Below are 10779 nucleotides of genomic sequence, written 5' to 3'. Positions count from 1 at the left end.
CCTTGTACAATTGGTTATACACCACTCAATGAAAAAAATAGCGCGCTAACACAAATAGCGTGGGCTTCAGAAAAACGCTATAGACGCTATAGCATGCTAATAGCGTGCTATTTTTCAAAATAGCGTTTAACAAAAAAATATGAAAATTCAGGATTTTAGCATATAAATAATAATAGATATAGCACTCTGTAGCTATAAAAGCTACAAAATCTCGGATATGATATTTTGCAGCAAAACATCAACCAAAGATAGTTCACATAGTCCATAACTTAGTCCATAACTTGATATGACATAGTCTTAAAATCACAAACCATAGTTCATATTCACATTATCCTGAACTAGAAGGATTGAAGGTGGGGAACGGAGGCACAGGGTGAAGGCGTGAAGGTGAAGCTAGGCGTGGCCACTTACCACCGATTTACAGAGGAGAAGGGGGGCGGAGCTGCGCCGTCACGTCGTCGCCTGCCGGGCAGAGCAGGTGACAAGGAGTTGGGGAGTGCGCGATCTAAGTTTCTTAGTCTAGGGTTGCATGTATTAGGAATTTAGGATACGCAAGTGGGTCAAAATGTGGAATGAGCTACTAAAAAACTACTCTGCAAAATAGTGTGCTATGCGGAATAGCGAATAGCGCCAAATAGCGTGAAATAGCGCGTCTTTAGCGCGCGTAGCGTCATAGCGGGCCTAAAATGCATAGCGTAGCGTCCCACTCACAAATACGCTATAGCGCCGCTATTAGCGTGAAATAGCGCGCTATTTTTTTCGTTGACACCACTAGACCTTCCAGTGCTTCTAGAGATAGATAAACCACGTACTACGCTGAATGCTAGAATTGCAAACGCCTACAATTGGGATTAGGACCAGCAGAGTCTGCTTTCGTAACTAAGTTGCAAGGTGTGGGGACAGCAATGATCCAAATAATCTGGAGCACAACCAAACAAATAGCAGTAAAAACATACTAGCAATGTTCAGAATGAGCAGACCCGTGGCCCTTCTTCCCCTTTGTCCAAGCAGCAGCCAACCAACAAGCTCTCAAGCCGCTCTCTCTCTCTCCCAAGCTTTGTGTGGCTCCATCTACACCGAATCCCAGGGGTGGCATCACCCCAAACCCCTCCCGTCGCAGGTCGGTGTTGCTCTCTCCCATCTCCTCCTTCACCACGACAAACCCAAGCACGACGGCTGACCCCTCATCTTCTCCTCTTCCGCAGTGCAGCAGAGCTCTCCTCTCGCTCCCAAGCACGGTGGTGGTCTCCAGCCACCGTCCCTCTCATCCCCACCACGATGAGCGCCGCCCCAATTCGCGGCCCAACCAAAATCCTCCTGGAAGTGGGATCACCACGCGGTGCTAGTGGGAGGTGGGGTGCTCGTGCTCCCTCAGCGGTTCGACGATGTAGGGGGGTCCGCTCTCCACCGGCGACGGGGGAGGAGGTCCGGCCTAGCTCGAGGTAGGGTGGGGAGGGGCTTCCCGACGGATATCAGGGCGAGGGAGGAGGACTGGGGGCGGCGCTGGAGATTCGGGGCCGGGCTGGAATTCGAGCTCGACTCAACAATCGACTCGTTTAACAATCGAAGAATATGTAAATGTACAATGCATTTTTCTTAAATATTTGAACATGAATGATGAACAACAAGCATTAGAGTTCTGGTACCGGAACAATATAAACCACGACAATCAATATATCATTAGAATAAGATTGCCAAGTTGAGAAACAATTATAGTTGCCCATTTTCGTGGGCTTGGGCAAACTTCATTTTTACTAAGCTAAACGAGCTACTCGCGAGTTCGGTGAACTCGACTCGTTTAGCTTGAACTTGTTTAACAATAAAATATGAAACTTGGCTTGGCTTGTTATACACCGAGTTGGAGTCGAGCCCAATCGAGTCACGAGTTACTCATTTAGCTCGCGAGTTTCGAGTTTTAATTCTAGGCCTAATTCAGGCTGCCGGGGAGGATCGCCGAGGTGGTGTGGGAGACCGTGGAGGCAGTGGATGGGGAACGGAGTAGTAGGCTGTCAAGGGGCACGGTTTACGGGACGAAAGTTATTACTAATCCTACTTTAATTCTACTGATTTCGCAACTCCTTTTGCCTTGATTTCGTTTTTGCGGGATGGTCGCGGGACGCCGCCGCAACCCTATGGTTTAGCAATTGGGTATTCTTAAACTAATCTGAATTTTCCTTCTGTTTTCCTTTTTTCTTCTCTCGTATCCTTCTCCCTCTTCCTTGAAGGTTGGACAAAATCATGAAAAATTCAGCTCATGGTTTTATTAACTTGGTTATGTGTGTTAATTCTTGTACACACTGATCTAAACCGAATGGAATTTTGAACTAAGTGATGCTACTATCCTACATGTTTGGTACTAATTTCTGAAGTAATTATATGCTAATTTCTTAACTATCGAATGGAGCTCTTCTGTGCTAATCCTGTACTAGTTGTTCCAGCCCGAATGGAAGGTGTCTACATGGCTAAAGGACATGGTGATTGATTTTATTATCCAACATGGGTAGTGGCATAATCTCAGGATTGGTCCATCATTGTCTTAAGATTTCGCGTATCGAGCCTTGTTTTTATTTTTGTATTCACACTTCGGATATTTAACGTTTGTGTGCATCTTAATTATGCAGAGGTCGAGTGTAATGGTTAAATCTATTAAGCAATATAGAAGGTCTTTTATCGAAAAATATATAGCCTATGTGCACGTAAATCATAAGACTAGCTAGGATACGAACCAGCTAGGCTTAGTTGAGCACAGATGGTTATACCACGATGATCTGTACAAGCATTGAGGCTTGCTATCCTGCATGCTGTAGCAGTAGGCCTCAGTTGTAGCAACCGCGTGCTTGTCATGAACATAATAGATTCGAGTTCCGTTAGCGCTGTTCTCCTTAAAGGTGGCTTTGTATCCGTCGAGGAACAAATCGTAGTTTCCAGCATCGGTTACCTTGAGCCAGGAGCGCCCGTCAGGCGTAGACCCTAACTCGAAGATGGTGAAAGCCACCGGCTGCGACGACTTGACGCTGGTCCTCACCAAAACCAGCTTAGTTGGCAGCGCCACAAGATGGACATAATCGAACTCGTCGTTGTCGGTACGGGTGCCGTACATCTTGTTGGCAAGGTTGAGCGTGTCCGGCGGTCGCTTGACCAGGTGGAGGAAGTCGAGCGTCGCGGCGTCGAACACCTCCATGATGCCGCCTCTCTCCAGGCCGTACAGCTTGCCGTCGTGATAGGCGAAGTCAAAGTAGCCGTAGTCCACCACCGGCCGCCCCGGGGGCTTTTCCACCATGGTCCACGCCGCGTCTCCTGGGCGGCAGAAAACCATGCCCGTTCTCCCCTGCAGCACATGGTACATGAGTATCACCATGCCCTCCGGCTCCGCCGCCGCGGCAGCTCCGGCCGGGACATGGACGGCGAAGCGTAAGCAGTCTGTGAAATCCATGTATCTTGTGAAGACGAAAATGTTGGGCTGACAGGTCCGGATCTTGTCCCACGGCCCCCAGCGGTGGCCACCGCGCGAGCTTTCGTCGTCGGTGTAGTGCGCGTATTCCCGATGAATGATGGCGCGGCCGTCGTAGACAGCTTTGAGCTTGGGCAGGGAGGCCGTCGCGCCCGTGGCCAGCTGCGACAGGTGGCAGGATGTGTCGCGGGCATCGACGATAATGGACCAGCCCCTCGACAAGGGGAACACCAGAGCGTGCTCCCAATCTGAACCGGCATAGGGAGGGGCAGGAACCAGGAGGCGCGGCGCTGGCACCGCCGCAGCGCGCCATGTCCGGCACACGGAACGGAACGCGGCGAGCCCGGTGACGGCATCGCGGCACTTGTCAGCAATGATCCCCACGATATCGAAGGGAAGATTTGGCCAGTTCGGTTGTTCCTGGTTAGCCATTGTTGTGGACCTGATGTGTTGGGACGGAAGTCTGCCGCCGTTTCTATTATTATAGCCCCCAGGCGTGCCGTCCTCAATTCCGACTCCTGCTTGCCTTCCGATGGTTAATTTGTTAGTTTTGATGATCTCAACTTCCTTTTTGCGCACGTTTCCGGTGCCAACTGACCTAAAGGAAACGTTTTGGTACACTCCGTGAACAAAACGATCCATCCACCCATGGCCTCGCCAAGCTTGGATCTCCCGGACCCATGTAAGCACGGGGATGAAGACCATCTCTGTGAGATTGACAGCGTATTTTTTTAGCGTACCTAGCCATGTTAGTTTGGGATCCAACCGGGAACAAGGATACATTCGCGTGCGAACTTTTATGGCGTTGGTTCCTCAAGTTAAACGGACGATTCTCTGATCGAAGAACCAAATTGTCACCATAATCTGATCGCGACCTAATTGTCATTCGCGTGCGAACCTTTATGTCGTTGGATCATTTATCCATAATTGTCACCCAAGTCATTTTTTGGTTGTTTGATTACCAATAAACACTAAACACGTAGAGGTACAAAGGTACTCATAAAAAACACGCATGTGAGATTCAGTTGCATCGTGGATCGAGTCCGGCAACTCTCACAGAAGATGTTGTATATTAGGTAATGACATCTACATATCTTATTGCATTTGAAAACACGACAGATATCCTATTTTACATCGACTGTCCTAAAGAGACGCAAGATGATTTATTCAAATGCAGACTTCACGTCATTAAGGGTCATGAAGTTGTTGCCATTTCCGTTTCAATAGGTGTTACCCTACGAACCAGCTGCAGTATCTAAAGGTATAAACTATGCCCCCATAGGGGACATCACAGAGATTTAAGCTTCTGGACCGTCCGATTTTTTCGTCTGTGAAATCTGGTACGTTCGTTATTAGTTCTGAGCTAGCGTGCTGGTTGGCTGTGGCATCGCGTGGTCCTCCCCACTAGATAAAGACAAGCAACGGCTGTGTGCTACCCGCCTCAGGATGCTCGTGGGCCCTACCACCGTCCGGGCCCGTCTGTCGGTCGCTGCGGGTGAGATTGGCGTCGGTAGACCTGTGGAAAGATCTCCACTTGCAGGGGTAGATTAGGCATTTCACAGGCGCGCCGTTCCGGCCGGTGGGTGCGCTCGGCTCGCTGTCGGCAAGCCATTAGCCCACGGAGGAGCTCTGCCTCGGAGAGAGCTCCTTTTACCGCGATGGCGCCGATGCTCCGCGCCCATCCGCTCCACTTTTCTCTCGCCGCTCCCGGTTCTCCTTCGCCGTCCTCTCCTCTTCACCTCACCCGCCCGGTTGCTGCGTCGTAGATCCGCCGAAACTCGCCCTCACGTGGCTCGCCCGGTCGTTGCGGCGTAGATCCACCGCAGATCCGCCGTCGTCTGTGTCGACCGCTTTCTCGGCGTCGTCGGCGGCCGCCGGCGTTACTCCATGGCGGCGCTCTGCAGTCGGTTCGGTTGAGGTGAGGTTGCTTCATCCCTTCATCTCTTATTCCCTCCTAGATCCTCCGTGTGGTGTTGGGTTTGATTGATTTCTGTGTGGCCGAATTGAGGGTGGGGTTTGATTGACCTTGTGACGCTGGATTTGGGGCCGTCGGAATTTTTGTGGGTTTTATTGACCTCGTGCCGCTCGATTTGGGGCCGTCGGGATTTTTGTTTGATTTCTTTTTTACGATTGTTTATTTCCTCTTCTCCATCTTCTTACCTTTCCGCCTGGGTCTGGGTATTTTTCCACCGCCTTGTTCTTCGTCGTGGGAATTTCTTCTTCTTCTTCTTCTTTTTTACGTTTCTATACACTCGCTTGCCTTTTTCGTATGCTCGCGCCTTACGCCTAACGTGATTTCTTTTGGATTTTTTCTCTGTCTTTGCAGGTCGCCGCCTTCTTGGAATTGCCGCGCTGGGTTGCGGCGGCTGCTTCCATTGGATGGCTGCTCGGCCGGTGAGTGCCCTCTGTTCCATCCTCATCTGCATAGAACATGACTGCGTGCGTTTCTTTCGCTGGCCAGAGATCAGCCCATATTATCTTATCTTAGTTTCCATCAAGGTGCGTGGAGGATAGAGAGCCACGAAGAAAGAGAGAGGGAGTAAAGATAATTTATTTCCAGCATGAAATTCTTGTGTCTGCTTCGGTTGCTGGCTTGCAGCTCTGCTGTTGTCTAGCAGATGTTTTACTCGGGGGATAGATTTGTCCCATATTCTGAAAACCCAAGTTGATCAGCAACAGTGATGCAATTATTAAGCTATAAACAAGTTGTAGTGGTACGATCAAACAAAAAAGTAGTCATATAATTTCCAGGTAGTACAGGTGTTCATGCGTGTGCAAGATTCTTAACGTGTTTTTATGATCAAGATTAAAGTGGTTTGCATGATGTTATCCAAGTTTCCTGAACTTCTGAAAAGAAAGTTACCTGCACAAGTTGGCAAAAGTGAGGCAATTAGGTTGTAAACTGTACAACTATGGTAAAACTTCTTATCGTGTTTTTATGATTAAAGTGGTTTACGTGATCTTAGCCATGTTCAATTAAGCTGTAAACTGCACACCTGTGATAAAAAATTGTTTCAGAAGTGCCGCTTCATTTTTTGTGCTTGCTTCGATTCAGCTAGCAATTAAAATCGCGGGCTTAGGCCAGGGAAAAAACAATGAATTTGCTACCATGAACTAACCAACACTTACCAATGAAGTTTGTGTTCTGCTTTCCAGTTTGTGCGCTTTCTATGCCTGCCGTCTTCGTTAGTCGGGTAGTAGTTGGGTAGCTGATCCTTATCTTTCTTTGCAGTTCTTCACACTGTAAAGTTCCAGAAGCGAGGTATCATGGATGTTGAGTGGGGCAACAAAGCTATCGTCATGAAATACTTGTTCAAGTATGTTACAAAAGGTTCAGATGTCTCGAAGCTATATTTGCAGAGAATTAGAGGCAAATGTGTTTCTGTAGGTAGTGATGGTCAGGACAATCATACGGTCATTGACTGTGGTCATTTGGATGCTCCAGCTTCAACTGACATGCCTACCTCTGCGGTGAGTATCTGTTCCAGACTGGTCCTTCTAACAGTTATTTCTCACGCTACAACATCTTAATATTGAGTTCGTGAGCACAATAGAATACTGTTTCCTGCTGTGTTGTGGGAGTGCTTATTCCTCTACTATGATTCTCCCTTGGTTTCCCTTGTCTGACTATCTCTGTTTAGATCTGTATCCAACTTCTAATGCTGCCTTATGTGAATAGGTTGGCTCCGTAATGCTGCTCCCACCATCGGTTACGAAGCCTCCTGGACCTAGGTACGTGCAGGAGCTTTGTTTGTTGGCTCAGTTGCATACATGGTTGGTTTGAGTTATTGTTTAGCATCCTCTCGCATGTTGTGCAGCGATGGCAAGTGTGATATCGATTCACAGGTCAAGAGGGTTCTGTTCACTAACTCATTGCCTGAACATGGCGTCGGGGTTGTGCAGGAGTTGGCTCCTCGAGTTGAGCATGAGAAGGTGGGTTTATGTCTATTTTACAATGTGTGTGTGCATGTCCCCCCCCCCCATCTTTTTTGTTACAGCTTGTTTGTTCTCTATGCCAGGTTGGTTTGCCTGTGGTCGAGGCTCCTGGCCCGTCTGCTGCTCCTTCGACGGACAAAAACTCAAACACGTTGGTTCGTCATTCCCCTTTGTGCCCATTTACTCATTTTTGTTAGTTGAAGATAGACATCAGAAATTAGATGAGTTTGGCTTCTGCTTCATTGTACATTTTTCTGTGTTGTACCTATGCCTCCTTGCTGTCACATGTTGCTTTCTTTTCACCGGCCTCCAATTTTAGACAAGGCGTACCCTAAAATCGTGTTGTTTTTTCCTGTGACCCTGGTCTTACTTTTTCCATGTTCATGTTCACACTTTTATTTCCTGCATTAGATTTACTGCTTTGTCTTTCCAACCGCTTAAGCAACTGATTGATCTACGTCCGTTTTACCCTGCTGACTACGCAAGTCCTTGGTTTTACAGAGCTATGCGTTTTCAAGCATTTGTAATGTTGAGACGGTTTTTGTTATAGTAAGCTTGTGCAATACACTTTCCTGCTCTGTGCTGATTAGCTTCTACTGTTAATCGCATGTAGGCGTATGCAGTCGCGTGCTCAGGCGGATGGCATCGGCAAAAAGAAGAAGCCTTGACTTAGAAAGAGGTACATTCTTTGGATTACTTTGGCCATGTTACATTTGCTAATTTCTTCACTATCGTCATGTATTTAGTTTGTTCTGTTGATTCACTGCTATCTACATTCTTGCATCCCTCGCCAATTATCCAAATGATATCCAAGTGGGCGATTAAAACTGCAATATGTGGGACCATATAAAGCAGCTGTGTACAGTTGATATTAATGTACGGCTTATGACACCGCAAATTATCTGTAGAATTAAAAGCTACTTGTACCCAAAGATAACATAACCTTTCCTTATGCACTTGCGCGCACATGTTTTTGGTTCTTGACAAACCACATGCTTGTAAGAACTGAACACTTGTATGTGAAATTAGAGCACGAGCAGGCGTTTGGGTCTATCTGAAACATTTCTCGTTCTTGAAAATTATCTCACTTCATTGTATGCAACACGTTACATGTACACGACATTGCCCACCAGACCAGTGATAGATGAATTAATAGTAGCATCTGTACTAATTTGTGCTGCTTGTCTATTACAACCTAGGATTTGCCGCTTATTACTGTGTTGTTCACAACCTAGGATTTACCGCTTATTACCGTGTTGTTCCATTTTCAGAAGTGCTTCCTCTAGGCGTCGGAGGCCTTTGGTAGCTGTTTGCTTGACGCCCCTACCTTTGCAGTGGTCATGTACATATGAAGAAGTTACCTGTTGCAGCAGTCCTCCTCTGTGCGTTGGATGGTGGTTCTACCCTTCGATGAAGTTCACTATATGCGAGTGCTTTTGGTTCTCTCTATTGTCAGCTACTTAGTTATGCAGTTTGCTTCATCGGGTGGTATACTTGGGCCAGGGAAGATACTTGTGTATATTCCTGGTCTACCGCTGCTATCTTCTTATTATTAGTATGTGCTCCGCACCAGACTTTGTGGCTCTGTCAGAAGGAAGACTTTGTAAGTTCCTGATTTGATGCCATTGTGTGCTTCCTATGAACTTATCTAGGTCTATGACAAAAGGACTTGGCTCGTCTATGTTTGTGTCAGGAGCAAGACTTTGCAAGTTCATGGTCTGTGTACTTGTTATGAACATGTACTGTTTATGCAAAAAAAGACTTGGCTTGTTCATGTTGCTTCTACTATGTTTCTGATGACGATGGTTTAAGCCTGAATAGTGCACATGCTTGCTCTTATTTGCTATGTCCTTCCTCTTTGGTACCCAATGATCATTTGACTTACCTTTATACTATTCTTAGCATAATGTTTTGGTAGGTTCTGTGTCGTCTCTGCAATTGGTTGCCATAGCTTCTTCTACCAAAGAAATATTTCTGTATTATATGTATTTGGTATTATGACTATAATATTTTTTTTTAATTGTTCCGTCCAAACTTTGAAGAATCTAACCGAAAAGCAAGCTAAATAGAAATGAAGAGAGTGTCTTTCGGATTTTGATTTCATGTGCAGGGGCCGTTGCCCGATCCATTTAGTTTTATCTTGGTCCACCCTAGAGCCCACATAGAGCAGAAACGGTGTCCACGCGGCCGTACGTACCACGCGTCGCTCCTCTTCCGTTCGACCGCCAGCTTTATCTGCTCCGCTTCTTCTCCCACCAGCGAGCGCGACAGGTGTTTGAGGGCATGGCCATTTCCGTGGATCTGCTCTAATCCAGCTTCCTCTGCAGTCTGCATCGCCGTGATCGTCTCCGCGTCGCCTAGGTGGCAGGGAATAGGATCCGATCGGGATCCTGACACGAGGGAGCGTCTGCAGTAATCGCGAGGTACGTCTACTGCTGTAGTATTACTGACACTGGATTCGTCAATTCGTACAGTGAAATGTGTGGAGTTTTAGCTCGGACCTTTAAACCAGATCTACCGTTCAGGTATTTCCCACCACTAGCAGCATCGAATTAGTGCATAGATCAGGTAGAGGAACAAAACTTGCATCCATGAGTATACTCTGTTCATGCGGGCTTAACTTCTGCACATGCAGCGTATGTACCCGCGCGCGCCTAAAGCCTGATGTATCCCTCTGTTCCTCCCTTCCCCACTGCGGCCGTTGAGCTCAGTTGCCAACTGCTGCCTTGGCTGATATGATCCTTTGATCGGCTTGCAGTTAGGAGGTCGCGGCCGGTGTCATGAAACTGGGCCGCGCCATACATTCTTACTGCTGTGCCCACTTCACTTGCGGTAGCATTACAGGATGTTGCTAAACTAGCTGAATACTTTGTATCTGCGTGCCAATGAGCCAACATAAGCTGTACAGCTCCATCAACTGTTGTGTGGAATTTGCCTTGTTGTATTTAAGAGGTGCTTCAGCTAATATACTGAGAAGAAATACGATGAAACATCAAAACATATAAAGCTGCAAGAAACCAGTGGTGCTTTGCCTCCGCCATGTCCCCCGCTCGATGAATAAACTGTTTTCCACAGTCCCAAAATAGATGGTCGACCCTATCAGACAATTCAGAACTAACCTTGATGGTGGTTGCCTTTACCTTTAGTTTGCTGGGGTATCTGAGCCGATTGTTTAACTACATCGACAGATAACCTTACATTTTACCGGCTCTGTTTTATTCATCTTCGTTACGGCCACCAGTTTGTTGATATTAAGGGCACGCTCTAATATTAACGCTATCGATCTTCACATAAAGCATAAAAAATACAAAACATTGGACAAGCTTTATCGTCCGTGCCTAAGCATGCATCTTATCTCTCTTAGTTTGGTCACACTCCTTAGATCTTTAAGT

Source organism: Lolium rigidum, chromosome 1 (genome assembly GCF_022539505.1).
Source record: "Lolium rigidum isolate FL_2022 chromosome 1, APGP_CSIRO_Lrig_0.1, whole genome shotgun sequence".
NCBI lineage: Eukaryota > Viridiplantae > Streptophyta > Magnoliopsida > Poales > Poaceae > Lolium > Lolium rigidum.
This window is presented reverse-complemented; position numbering follows the sequence as displayed.